A 15,362-nucleotide genomic window follows, 5' to 3' on the forward strand; every position below is an offset into this window, starting at 1 on the left:
TTATATATATATTATTAGGTCACCTCCTTGTTATATATACAGTCCTGGGTATAAATAGATCATGGAGAGATCTCTGTACTGTCCTGATATATTATATATATTATTAGGTCACCTCCTTGTTATATATACAGTCCTGGGTATAAATAGATCATGGAGAGATCTCTGTACTGTCCTGATATATATATTATTAGGTCACCTCCTTGTTGTATATACAGTCCTGGGTATAAATAGATCATGGAGAGATCTCTGTACTGTCCTGATATATTATATATATTATTAGGTCCCCTCCTTGTTATATATACAGTCCTGGGTATAAATAGATCATGGAGAGATCTCTGTACTGTCCTGATATATATATTATTAGGTCACCTCCTTGTTGTATATACAGTCCTGGGTATAAATAGATCATGGAGAGATCTCTGTACTGTCCTGATATATTATATATATTATTAGGTCCCCTCCTTGTTATATATACAGTCCTGGGTATAAATAGATCATGGAGAGATCTCTGTACTGTCCTGATATATTATATATATTATTAGGTCACCTCCTTGTTATATATACAGTCCTGGGGATAAATAGATCATGGAGAGATCTCTGTACTGTCCTGATATACTATATATATATTATTAGGTCACCTCCTTGTTGTATATACAGTCCTGGGTATAAATAGATCATGGAGAGATCTCTGTACTGTCCTGATATATTATATATTATTAGGTCACCTCCTTGTTATATATACAGTCCTGGGTATAAATAGATCATGGAGAGATCTCTGTACTGTCCTGATATATTATATATATTATTAGGGCACCTCCTTGTTATATATACAGTCCTGGTATAAATAGATCATGGAGAGATCTCTGTACTGTCCTGATATATTATATATATTATTAGGTCCCCTCCTTGTTATATATACAGTCCTGGGTATAAATAGATCATGGAGAGATCTCTGTACTGTCCTGATATATTATATATATTATTAGGTCTCCTCCTTGTTATATATACAGTCCTGGGTATAAATAGATCATGGAGAGATCTCTGTACTGTCCTGATATATTATATATATATTATTAGGTCACCTCCTTGTTATATATACAGTCCTGGGTATAAATAGATCATGGAGAGATCTCTGTACTGTCCTGATATATTATATATATATTATTAGGTCACCTCCTTGTTATATATACAGTCCTGGGTATAAATAGATCATGGAGAGATCTCTGTACTGTCCTGATATATTATATATATTATTAGGTCACCTCCTTGTTATATATACAGTCCTGGGTATAAATAGATCATGGGAGAGATCTCTGTACTGCCCCCTGATATATTTATACATAGTTATTAGGTCTCCCCTAAACCTTTTTTCTAAACTAAACCCTAATTCTGATAATTTTTCTGGCTACTGTAGTCCTCCCATTCCCCGTATTACTCTGGCTGCCCATCTTTGAACCCTCTCCAGCTCCTATTCCATGTGTAGTCTGACCAGTACTGTACACAGCATTCCATGTGTGGTCTGACCAGTACTGTACACAGCATTCCATGTGTGGTCTGACCAGTACTGTACACAGCATTCCGTGTGTGGTCTGACCAGTACTGTGCACAGCATTCCGTGTGTGGTCTGACCAGTACTGTGCACAGCATTCCGTGTGTGGTCTGACCAGTACTGTGCACAGCATTCCGTGTGTGGTCTGACCAGTACTGTGCACAGCATTCCGTGTGTGGTCTGACCAGTACTGTGCACAGCATTCCGTGTGTGGTCTGACCAGTACTGTGCACAGCATTCCGTGTGTGGTCTGACCAGTACTGTGCACAGTATTCCGTGTGTGGTCTGACCAGTACTGTGCACAGTATTCCGTGTGTGGTCTGACCAGTACTGTGCACAGTATTCCGTGTGTGGTCTGACCAGTACTGTGCACAGTATTCCGTGTGTGGTCTGACCAGTACTGTGCACAGTATTCCGTGTGTGGTCTGACCAGTACTGTGCACAGTATTCCGTGTGTGGTCTGACCAGTACTGTGCACAGTATTCCGTGTGTGGTCTGACCAGTACTGTGCACAGTATTCCGTGTGTGGTCTGACCAGTACTGTGCACAGCATTCCGTGTGTGGTCTGACCAGTACTGTGCACAGCATTCCGTGTGTGGTCTGACCAGTACTGTGCACAGCATTCCGTGTGTGATCTGACCAGTACTGTGCACAGCATTCCGTGTGTGATCTGACCAGTACTGTGCACAGCATTCCATGTGTGGTCTGACCAGTACTGTGCACAGCATTCCATGTGTGGTCTGACCAGTACTGTGCACAGCATTCCATGTGTGGTCTGACCAGTACTGTACACAGCATTCCATGTGTGATCTGACCAGTACTGTACACAGCATTCCATGTGTGGTCTGACCAGTACTGTGCACAGTATTCCATGTGTGGTCTGACCAGTACTGTGCACAGTATTCCATGTGTGGTCTGACCAGTACTGTACACAGTATTCCGTGTGTGGTCTGACCAGTACTGTACACAGTATTCCATGTGTGGTCTGACCAGTACTGTACACAGCATTCCATGTGTGATCTGACCAGTACGGTACACAGCATTCCATGTGTGGTCTGACCAGTACTGTACACAGTATTCCATGTGTGGTCTGACCAGTACTGTGCACAGTATTCCATGTGTGGTCTGACCAGTACTGTACACAGTATTCCGTGTGTGGTCTGACCAGTACTGTACACAGTATTCCATGTGTGGTCTGACCAGTACTGTACACAGTTTCGGCCAACGCGTTTCGACCTGCTAGCAAGTCAATCATGGACCATGATTAAGACTTGCTAGCAGTTCAAAACGTGTTTGTGCGTTTTTCCTTTGGATTTTTATAATTTTCCATTTTTTGTACTACTTGGATTTTATCATGCCTGAATAAAGTTTCACTTTTTTAACTGACTGGGAGCCGGATCACCTTCCTTTTTTGTTCATTCATCAGTGTTACCTCATCTGCCACTTCTCAGCCATAACCTCCAACCTATCCAGATCCATTTTTAATGGTGCACTGTCCTCTATAGTGTTATCTACTATATACAGTGCCCTGTCCTCTATTGTGTTTACTGCTTTACAGAGTTTAGCATCATCCACAAAGATTGCTACTTAACTATTCAACCCCTCTACAAGGTCATTAATAAATACATTAAAGATAACAGGACCCAAGATGGACCCCTGTGGTCCCCACTAGTAACCGTCACCCAATCAGAATATGTACCCTTAATAACCACCCTCTGTTTCCCATCACTGAGCCAGTTACTTACCCACTTACACACATTCTCCCCCAGTCCCATCCTTCTCTTTTTATGCACCAATCTTTTATGTGGCACCGTATCAAATGCTTTGGAAAAATCCATATATACGACATCCAGCGATTGCCCCTGGTCCAGTCTGGAGCTCACCTCCTCATAGAAGCTGATCAGGTGACAGGACCGATCCCTCATAAATCCATGCTGATATGGGGTCATACGTTTATTTTTATCAAGGTACTCCAAGATAGCATCTCTTAGAAAACCCTCAAACTGTTTACATACAACAGAGGTTAAACTAACAGGTCTATAATTCCCTGGGTCACCTTTTGACCCCTTTTTAAATATTGGCACCATATTTGCCATGTGCCACCAGTCCTGGGGAACAGTACCTATCACTAGAGAGTTCCTGAATATAAAAAATAGGGTTCTATTACATTACATTACTTAATTCCTTTAGAACACGGGGGGGGGGGGGGTGAATGACATCTGGACCTGGCGATTTGTCTATTTAAATTTTTTTGTAGGGGGCACTATACTTCTTCCTGGGTTAGGGTGCATGCACACCACGTTTTTGCAATACAGTTCCTGTATCAGGTTTTTGATGAATAACAGGTTCCTCAAAACCTGACTAAAAACTGTATCAAAACGTGTGTATACGGTTTGAAGAATTATGTCCGGTTGCATTCGTTTTTTAAGAAAAAAACATTCGTTTTTAACTTTTCACTCCATTTTGAATAAAGTTTCACTTGTTTGATTGTAATTCCAAGAAAAAAAAATGTGCAAAGTCAAAAACCGTGGTGAAAACTGTATGGACCCTTAAGCACATACAGTTCTGTACGGTTCCCATTGACTCCCATGTTTTTTTTAAAAAGTATACGGTTTAATACAGTTTTTCACCTGGACCAAAAAACGTGGTAGTCTACGGTTTTGGGTACGGGTAAAAAAAATTAAAAAAAAAGTGGACAAAACCCGTATAAGACGCAAAACTGATTAGACCGGATGATGCGTTTGACATACGGTTTACAATGTTAAGTCAATGCATATAGTTTTCTATACAGTTCCATACGGTTTTTAACTTGAAACCGTATACGGGAAATGTATTGCAAAAACGTGGTGTGCATGCAGCCTGGGTTAGACAGGTGACCTGTACTTCTTCCTGGGTTAGACAGGTGACCTGTACTTCTTCCTGGGTTAGACAGGTGACCTGTACTTCTTCCTGGGTTAGACAGGTGACCTGTACTTCTTCCTGTGTTAAACAGGTGACCTGCACTGAGGAGTTTACCTTATCTCGCTGTATTTCACCTGGCATTTCATTTTCATCGGTGAATACAGTGGAGAAGAATGTTTAATATATTTTTGCTTTTTCCTGTTCCTCGTTTATAATTTCCTCTTCATTTTTTTAAAGGGCCAACACTTTCATTGTTAACCTTTTTGCTATTTATATAGTTAAAGAACATTTTGGGGTTAGTTTTACTCTCTTTGGCAAGGAGTCTGTCTTTATCATTTACGGTTTGTATCTTTTTTTAAATTTTTTTATTTTTTACATATTTTACATTTTTCTCTATAGCTTTTTAATGCTTCTCCACTGCCGTCCTGTTTTAGTAGTATAAATCCTTTATTTTTGTCATTTATTGCACCTTAACATTTTTATTCATCCATATTAGTTTTCTTTTATTTCTGGCCCTTTTATTCCCATAAGGTATATACATCTTACAGTGAGAATTTAAAGTCTCCCATTTAGTGTCAGTATTATTGTTTTTGAGGACATTATCCCATTTTAGATTGTTAACCCCTTAAGGACCAGGCCATTGTACACCTTAGGACCCGGCCATTTTTTGCAATTCTGACCACTGTCACTTTAAACATTAATAACTCTGATGCTTTTAGTTATCATTCTGATTCAGAGATTGTTTTTTCGTGACATATTCTACTTTAACTTAGTGGTAAAAATTTTGTGGTAACTTACATCATTTCTTGGTGAAAAATCGCCAAATTTTATGAAAAATTTGAAAATTTTGCATTTTTGTAACTTTGAAGCTCTCTGCTTGTAAGAAAAATGGATATTCCAAATATTTTTTTTTTTGGATTCACATATACAATATGTCTACTTTATGTTTGCATCATAAAATTGACGAGTTTTTACTTTTGGAGACACCAGAGGCTTCAAAGTTCAGCAGCAATTTTCCAATTTTTCACAAAATTTCCAAAATCACAATTTTTCAGGGACCAGTTCAGGTTTGAAGTGGATTTGAAGGGTCTTCATCTTAGAAATACCCCACAAATGACCCCATTATAAAAACTGCACCCCCAAAGTATTCAAAATGACATTCAGTCAGCGTTTTAACCCTTTAGGTGTTTCACAGGACTAGCAGCAAAGTGAAGGAGAAAATTCTAAATCTTCATTTTTTACACTCGCATGTTCTTGTAGACCCAGTTTTTGAATTTTTACAAGGGGTAAAAGGAGAAAATGTATACTTTTATTTGTAGCCCAATTTCTCTCGAGTAAACACATACCTCATATGTCTATGTAAAGTGTTCGGCGGGCGCAGTAGAGGGCTCAGAAGGGAAGGAGCGACAAGGGGATTTCGGAGCGTACGTTTTTCTGAAATGGTTTTTGGGGGGCATGTTGCATTTAGGAAGCCCCTATGGTGCCAGAACAGGAAAAAAAAAAAAACACATGCCATACCATTTTGGAAACTAGACCCCTAGAGGAACGTAACAAGGAATATAGTGAACCTTAATACCCCACAGGTGTTTCACGACTTTTGCATATGTAAAAAAAATTTCAATAAAATGTGTGTTTCCCCCCAAATTTAAAATTTTTGCAAGGGTTAATAGCAGAAAATACCCCCCAAAATTTGTAACCCCATCTCTTCCGAGTATATAGGCACCCCATAAGTTGACCTGAAGCGCACTACGGGCGAACTACAATGCTCAGAAGAGAAGGAGTCATATTTGGCTTTTTGAGAGCAAATTTTGCTCAGGGGGCTTGTCGCATTTAGGAAGCCCCAATGGTGTCAGAACAGCAAAATAACCCCCACATGGCATACCATTTTGGAAACTAGACCCCTTGAGGAACGTAACAAGGGGTACAGTGAGCATTTACCCCCCCCCCCCCCCCACTGGTGTCTGTCAGATCTTTGGAACAGTGGGCTGTACAAAATTTTTAAATTTGCGCAGCCCACTATTCCAAAGATCTGTCAGACACCAGTGGGGGTGTAAATTCTCAGTTCACCCCTCATTACATTCCGTGAGGGGTGTAGTTTCCGAAATGGGGTCACATGTGTTTTTTTTTTTTTTGCGTTTGTCAAAACCGCTGTAACAATCAGCCACCCCCTGTGCAAATCACCTCAAATGTACATGGTGCACTCTCCCTTCTGGGCCTTGTTGTGCGCCCCCAGAGCACTTTGCGCCCACATGTGGGGTATCTCCGAAGTCGGGAGAAATTGCATTACAAATTTTGGGGGGCTTTTTTCCCTTTTACCTCTTGTCAAAATGAAAAGTATAGGGCAACACCAGCATGTTAGTGTAAAAAATTTATTTTTTTACACTAACATGCTGGTGTAGACCCCAACTTCACCTTTTCATAAGGGGTGAAAGGAGAAAAAGCCCCCCAAAATTTGTAAGGCAATTTCTCCCGAGTACGGCGATACCCCATATGCGGCATTAAAATGTTGCCTTGAAATACGACAGGGCTCCGAAGTGAGAGAGCACCATGCGCATTTGAGGCCTGAATTAGGGATTTGCATTGGGATGGACATAGGGGTATTCTACGGAAGTGATTCCCAAACAGGGTGCCTCCAGCTGTTGCAAAACTCCCAACATGCTTGGACAGTCAAAGGATGTCCGGCAATACTGGGAGTTGTTGTTTTGCAACAGCTGGAGGCTCCATTTTGAAAACTGTGGCGTACCAGACGTTTTTCATTTTTATTGGGGAGGGGAGGGGGGCTGTGTAGGGGTATGTGCATATGTAGTGTTTTTTACTTTTTATTTTATTTTGTGTTAGTGTAGTGTAGTGCAGTGTTTTTAGGGTACAGACACGGGCGGGGGGGGGGGGGGTTACAGCGATTTTCCCGCTTGCAGCCTGATACTCACTGTAAGCCCCCTGCCCATGTGAATGTACCCTGTACATTCACAAGGGGGGGGACATCCAGCTGTTGCAAAACTACAACTCCCAGCATGCACAGTCTATCAGTGCATACTGGTAGTTATCGTTTTGCAACAGCTGGAGGCACACGGGTTGGGAAACACTGAGTTAGGAAACAGAATGTTTCCCAACCAGTGTGCCTCCTGTTGTTGCAAAACCACAACTCCCAAACATTCTCAGGCATGCTGGGAGTAGTAGTTCGGCAACATCTTTAGCCCCTTAAGGACACATGACGTTCTCATACGTCTCTATTTCAGAGTCCTTAAGGACACATGACGTATGAGAACGTCATGTGTTTTACCGGCCCCCCGCAACCATCTGGAGCGGAGCCGGTGCCCGATGCCTGCTGAAATCGTTCAGTAGGCATCGGGGCATATCGCCCAGGGGGGTCATGATGACCCCCCCCATGTCGACGATGGCCGCAGATCGCTGGACAATTCAGTCCAGCGATCTGCGGCGGATTCCGGGTCAATCGGGTCTCCGGTGACCCGGAATTATTGGCTGATCGGGGCCGTCAGATATATAGCCAGCCATAGCCAGCAGGGGTGAGGTGGCACTTTTGCCACCTCACGATCGCCCTGATTCGTCGGCCGGATTACCGGCCGACCAATCAGGGCGCCTGCTGCGGGTGTCACTCCCGCAACCTGCTCCGCCCCTCTTCCGGAGGACGTGAGCGGGTGCGGGACGTGCACCCCGGGTGCTGGGGACCCCGATCCCCTGCGTCCCTGCTGGGATCGGGGCTCCAGGAGCAGCGGCGGCGACGAGGGACTGACCTTCACGGCGTGGATCGTTGGAGGTGAGTGACAGCCTCCTGCTGTTGCTTAGCAACAGTTCCCAGCATGCAAAAAGGGCATGCTGGGAGCTGTAGTTACGCAACAGCAGGAGGCAGACCACCACAACTCCCAGCATTCCCTTATGGCCATGCTGGGACTTTTAGTTTTGCAACAGCTGGAGGCACATTCTTTCTATGGAAAAGTGTACCTTCAGCTGTTGTATAACTACAACTCCCAGCTTGCACAATCAGCTAAAGTGCATGCTGGGAGTTGTAGTGGTGCATCTGGTGGTTGCATAACTACAACTCCCAGCATGCCCGTTGGCTGTCGGGGACTGCCGAGAGTTGTAGTTTTGCAACAGCTGAAGGCACACTGAGTTAAGTAGCAAACCAGTGTGTCTCCAGCTGTTGCATAACTACAATCCCCAGCCAAAGTAGTATGCCTCAAGCTGTTGCATAACTACAAGACCCAGCATGCCCTTCCGCTGTCCGTACATGCTGGGGGTTGTAACTTTTGCAACAGCTGAAGACACACTGGTTGCAAAACACTGAGTTTGTTACCAAACTCTGTGTTTCACAACCAGTGTGCCTCCAGCTGTTGCAAAACTACAACTCCCAGCATGCACTGATAGACCGTACATGCTGGGAGTTGTAGTTTTGCAACAGCTGGATGTTCCCCCCCCCAATGTGAATGTACAGGGTACACTCACATGGGCTGAGGATTACAGTAAGTATCTGGCTGCAAGTTTGAGGTGCGGCAAAATTTCTGCCGCAGTTCAAACTGCCAGCGAGAAGCTACTGTGAACCCCCGCCCGTGCGACTGTACCCTAAAAACACTACACTACACTAACACACAATAAAAAGTAAAAAACACTACATATACACAGACCCCTACACAGCCCCCCTCCCCAATAAAAATGAAAAACGTCTGGTACGCCACTGTTTCCAAAACGGAGCCTACAGCGGTTGCAAAACTACAACTCCCAGCATGCACTGATAGACCGTACATGCTGGGAGTTGTAGTTTTGCAACAGCTGGATGTTCCCCCCCCCCCCAATTTGAACGTACAGGGTACACTCACATGGGCGGAGGATTACAGTAAGTATCCGGCTGCAAGTTTGAGCTGCGTCAAATTTTCTGCCGCAGCTCAAACTGCCAGCGAGAAACTACTGTGAACCCCCGCTCGTGTGACTGTACCCTAAAAACACTACACTAACACAATAAAATAAAAAGTAAAAAACACTACATATACACATACCCCTATACAACCCCCCTCCCCAATAAAAATGAAAAACGTCTGGTACGTCACGGTTTCCAAAACGGAGCCTCCAGCTGTTGCAAAACAACTACTCCCAGTATTGCCAGATAGCCGTTGACTGTCCAGGCATGCTGGGAGTTTTACAACAGCTGGAGGCCCCCTGTTTGGGAATCACTGGCGTAGAATACCCCTATGTCCACCCCTATGCAAATCCCTAATTTAGGCCTCAAATGCGCATGGCACTCTCACTTTGGAGCCCTGTCGTATTTCAAGGCAACAGTTTAGGGCCACATATGGGGTATCGCCATACTCGGGAGAAATTGCCTAACAAATTTTGGGGGGTATTTTCTGCTATTACCCTTTTTAAAAATGTAAAATTTTTGGGAAAACAAGCATTTTAGGTAAAAAAAGATATATTTTTTTACATATGCAAAAGTCGTGAAACACCTGTAGGGTATTAAGGTTCAAATTACCCCTTGTTACGTTCCCCGAGGGGTCTAGTTTCCAAAATGGTATGCCATGTGGTTTTTTTTTTTTGCTGTTCTGGCACCATAGGGGCTTCCTAAATGCGGCATGCCCCCAGAGCAAAATTTGCTTTCAAAAAGCCAAATGTGATTCCTTCTCTTCTGAGACCTGTAGTGCGCCAGCAGAGCACTTTTCACCCCCATATGAGGTGTTTTCTGAATCGGGAGAAATTGGGCTTCAAATTTTGGGGGGTATTTTCTGCTATTACCCTTTTTAAAAATGTAAAATTTTTGGGAAACCAAGCATTTTAGGTAAAAAATATATATATTTTTTTTTACATATGCAAAAGTTGTGAATCACCTGTGGGGTATTAAGGTTCACTTTACCCCTTGTTACGTTCCCTGAGGGGTCTAGTTTCCAAAATGGTATGCCATGTGTTTTTTTCTGCTGTCCTGGCACCATAGGGGCTTCCTAAATGTGACATGCCCCCCCCAAAAACCATTTGTCGCTCCTTCCCTTCTGAGCCCTCTACTGCGCCCGCCGAACACTTTACATAGACATATGAGGTATGTGCTTACTCGAGAGAAATTGGGTTTCAAATACAAGTAAAAATTTTCTCCTTTTACCCCTTGCAAAAATGCAAAAATTGGGTCTACAAGAACATGCGAGTGTAAAAAATGAAGATTTTGAATGTTCTCCTTCACTTTGCTGCTATTCCTGTGAAACACCTCAAGAGTTAATACACTTACTGAATGTCATTTTGAATACCTTGGGGGGTGCAGTTTTTATAATGGGGTCATTTATAGGGTATTTCTAATATGAAGACCCTTCAAATCCACTTCAAAACTGAACTGGTCCCTGAAAAATAGTGAGTTTGAAAATTTTGTGAAAAATTGGAAAATTGCTGCTGAACTTTGAAGCCTCTGGTGTCTCCAAAAGTAAAAACTCATAAATATTTTGATGCAAACATAAAGTAGACATATTGTATATGTGAATCCCAAAAAAATATTTTGAATATCCATTTTCCTTACAAGCAGAGAGCTTCAAAGTTAGAAAAATGCAAAATTTCCATTTTTTTCATCAAATTTTGGGATTTTTCACCAAGAAAGGATGCAAGTTACCATAAAATTTACCACTAAGTTAAAGTAGAATATGTCACGAAAAAACAATCTCGGAATCAGAATGATAACTAAAAGCATCAGAGTTATTAATGTTTAAAGTGACAGTGGTCAGAATTGCTAAAAATGCTCCGGTGCTTAAGGTGAAAAAGGGCTCGGTCCTTAAGGGGTTAGAGCCAGATGTTGCCGAACTACAACTCCCAGCATGCTTGGAGTTGTAGTTTGCAACACCTGGAGGACTACAGTTTGCAGACCACTAATACAGTGGTTCCAAATCTGTGCCCTTCCAGATGTTGCAAAACTACAACTCCCAGTATGCCAAAACTGTCCAGGCATGCTGGGCAAGATGTTACAGAACTACAACTCCCAGCAAGCCTGGACAGTAAGGACATGTTGAGAATGTGTAGTTTTGCAACATCTGGAAGGGCACAGTGGTCTCCAAACTGTGGACCTCCAGATGTTGCAAAACCAACTCCCAGCATGCCCAGATGCCAAGGGCTGTCTGGGCATGCTGGGAGTTGTAGTATATAGGGTCCCAATACAGCAATGCATGTCGCTTTACGGCGATGTGCATTGCTGTAGAGGGCCCGACCGCAGCTGAAGATCTACTCACCTGTCGCCGCCATCTTCCTCGCCGGGATCCGGGTCTTCAGGGATGAGGTAAGTACCGTGGCCGGTCCCCAGCACTCCCCAGTCCCCCGCCGCGTCCTCGGTCTTCCTCCCGTCCTCTCCGGACTTCCAGGGGCCGGGCAGGATGGGAGGAAGTAACCGCCCCCCCCCCCCCCCCCCCTGCGATTGGTCGGTTAACTAACCGAAGAATCGCAGGGGATCGGAGGAGGTGGCCGGCTTGCCACCTCGCTCCTAACCTCCACATGGTCCTGGCTGTCTGTGACAACCGGGATCATGCAAAATTACCGGGCGGTCGGGTCACAGAGACCCGATCAGCCCGGTATCGCCGCAGATCGCAGGGGTGATTTCCCTTGCGATTTGCGGCGATCGCCGACATGGGGGGGCCCCCCCTCGGCGTTTGCCCTGGATCCCTGCTGAAGGATTTCAGCAGGGATCCGCTTCCGATCTCCGCCGGGTGAGCGGCGGAGACCAGGAAAAGACCATGACGTATGCATATGTCATGGGTCCTTAAGACCCAGGGTGTGATGACGTATGCATACGTCATGGGTCCTTAAGGGGTTAAAGGGGTACTCCAGGCCAAAACTTTTTTATATATCAATTGGCTCCGGATAGTTAAACAGATTTGTAAATGACTTCTATAAAAAAATCTTAATCCTTCCAGTACTTATTAGCTGAATACTACAGAGGAAACTGTTTTCTTTTTGGAACACAGTGCTCTCTGCTGACCTCTCTGTCCATTTTAGGAACTGTTCAGAACAGCATATGTTTGCTATGGGGATTTTCTCCAACTCTGGACAGTTCTTAAAATGGACAGATGTCAGCAGAGAGCTCTGCGTTCCAAAAAGAAAACCACTCTGCCTCTGTAGTATTCAGCAGCTAATAAGTTCTGGAAGGATTAAGATTTTTTTTCTAGAAGTCTTTACAAATCTGTTTAAGGCTGGGTTCACACCACATTTTCTTAAATACGGTTCCCGTATACGGTTTGGATGAGGGGGCGGGGCTTAATCGCGGCGCACCCACTCAGCCGTATTCGGGAACCGTATTTAATGCAAGTCTATGAGCCGACCGGAGTGAACCGCAGCCTCCGGTCGGCTTCGTTTTCGGCCGTTTGCGGTTTCCCGACCGCAGGCAAAAAAGTGGTCGACCAGAGGCTGCGGTTCACTCCGGTCGGCTCATAGACTTGCATTAAATACGGTTCCCGAATACGGCTGAGTGCGGGCGCCGCAAATAAGCCCCGCCCCCCTCCTCCAAACCGTATACGGGAACCGTATTTAAGAAAACATGGTGTGAACCCAGCCTAACTTTCTGGCACCAGTTGATTAAAAAAAAAAAAAAAAGTTTTCCACGGGAGTACCCCTTTAACCTGTTAATGACCCAGGGTGTACCTGTACGTCCTGAGTCCGCTCCCGTTCTATAACGGGGAGCCACGGCGTGGCAACGTGTCATAGCGGTTCGGGCCCGGCCTCCAACAATGGCCGGGACCCGTGGCCAATAGTGCGTGGCATTGATTGTGGTGCCGCGCGCTATTAACCCTTTAGACGTGGCGTTCAAAGTTGAATGCCGCATTTAAAATGAAAGTGAAACCATGCCGGTTAGCTCAGGGAGCTGTTCGGGATCGCCGCGGCTAAATCGCGGCATCCCGAACAGCTTACATGACAGCCAGAGGATCCCTACCTGCCTCCTGGTGTCCGATCGCCGAATGACTGCTCAGTGCCTGAGATCCAGACATGAGCAGTCAAGCGGCAGAATCATCGATCACTGATTTCCTATGAGAAACCATTGATCAATGTAAAAGATCAGTGTGTGCAGTGTTATATTCTCCTATGGGATAATAATGATCAGTATAAGAGATCAGTGTGCGCAGTGTTCTAGCCCCTATGGGATAATAATGATCAGTATAAGAGATCAGTGTGTGCAGTGTTATAGTCTCCTATGGGATAATAATGATCAGTATAAGAGATCAGTGTGTGCAGTGTTATAGTCTCCTATGGGATAATAATGATCAGTATAAGAGATCAGTGTGTGCAGTGTTATAGTCTCCTATGGGATAATAATGATCAGTATAAGAGATCAGTGTGTGCAGTGTTATAGTCCCCTATGGGATAATAATGATCAGTATAAGAGATCAGTGTGTGCAGTGTTATAGTCTCCTATGGGATAATAATGATCAGTATAAGAGATCAGTGTGTGCAGTGTTCTAGCCCCTATGGGATAATAATGATCAGTATAAGAGATCAGTGTGTGCAGTATTATAGTCTCCTATGGGATAACAATGATCAGTATAAGAGATCAGTGTGTGCAGTGTTATAGGGCTCTATTGTCTCCTCCTGTATATCCTCCCGCAGTGCGGCCTCCACATTATCGTCTCCTCCCGTATATCCTCCCGCAGTGCGGCCTCCACATTATCGTCTCCTCCTGTATATCCTCCCGCAGTGCGGCCTCCACATTATCGTCTCCTCCTGTATATCCTCCCGCAGTGCGGCCTCCACATTATCGTCTCCTCCCGTATATCCTCCCGCAGTGCGGCCTCCACATTATCGTCTCCTCCTGTATATCTTCCCGCAGTGCGGCCTCCACATTATCGTCTCCTCCTGTATATCCTCCCGCAGTGCGGCCTCCACATTATCGTCTCCTCCTGTATATCCTCCCGCAGTGCGGCCTCCACATTATCGTCTCCTCCTGTATATCCTCCCGCAGTGCGGCCTCCACATTATCGTCTCCTCCTGTATATCCTCCCGCAGTGCGGCCTCCACATTATCGTCTCCTCCCGTATATCCTCCTCCCGGCCTCCACACTGGACTCCTCCCCCTTTCCGTTTTGTCCGATCCTTCCTGACTATAACCCTGTATGTTCCCGCCCAGTCACAGCGATCGTCCAACCAGGTCTGTTATACCGCGATGTCATAATCCTCCTCAGACATAACCGCTGCAGGGCATCAGTTTATTGGTCAGACGTCTGGTATTAGTCTTCATGGGATTCAATGTGTATGAACCCTATCCCCTATCCCCGCTTCTATCCCCATTATCCTAACCCATCCCCCCACTCCTATCCCTATTAACTATTCTAACCCCTCCCCCTACTCCTATCCCTATTATTCTAACCCCTCCCCCGCTTCTATCCCAATTATACTAACCCCTCCCCCCACTCCTATCCCAATTATTCTAACCCCTCCCCCTTCTATCCCTATTCATTATTCTAACCCCTTCCCCTCTCCTATCCCTACTATTCTAACCCTTCCCCCGCTCCACCCCCAGGTATATTAATAAGTCCCCCCCCTCTACTCCATCTTCCCCCTCTATGTTGTAGGCTCCCTCCCCCCCCAGTCACTAGTTTAAACACTCCTCCACCCTTCTAGCCATCTTCTCCCCAAGCACAGCGCCCCCTCCCCATTGAGGTGCAGCCCGTCCCTACGGTAGAGCCGGTAACCGACAGCGAAGTCAGCCCAGTTCTCCATGAACCCAAACCCTTCCTTCCTACACCAGCTTCTGAGCCACTTGTTTACCTCCCTGATCTCCCGCTGCCTCTCTGGTGTGGCTCGTGGTACTGGTAGTATTTCAGAAAAGACTACCTTGGAGGTCCTTGCCTTAAGCTTGCGGACTAAGTCCCGTAAATAATTTTTAAGGACACTCCACCTACCTCTTTGTCATTGGTGCCAATGTGTACCATGACTGCTGGGTCCTCTCCAGCCCC

This window comes from Hyla sarda, unplaced genomic scaffold, assembly GCF_029499605.1.
Source record: "Hyla sarda isolate aHylSar1 unplaced genomic scaffold, aHylSar1.hap1 scaffold_1051, whole genome shotgun sequence".
Lineage (NCBI taxonomy): Eukaryota > Metazoa > Chordata > Amphibia > Anura > Hylidae > Hyla > Hyla sarda.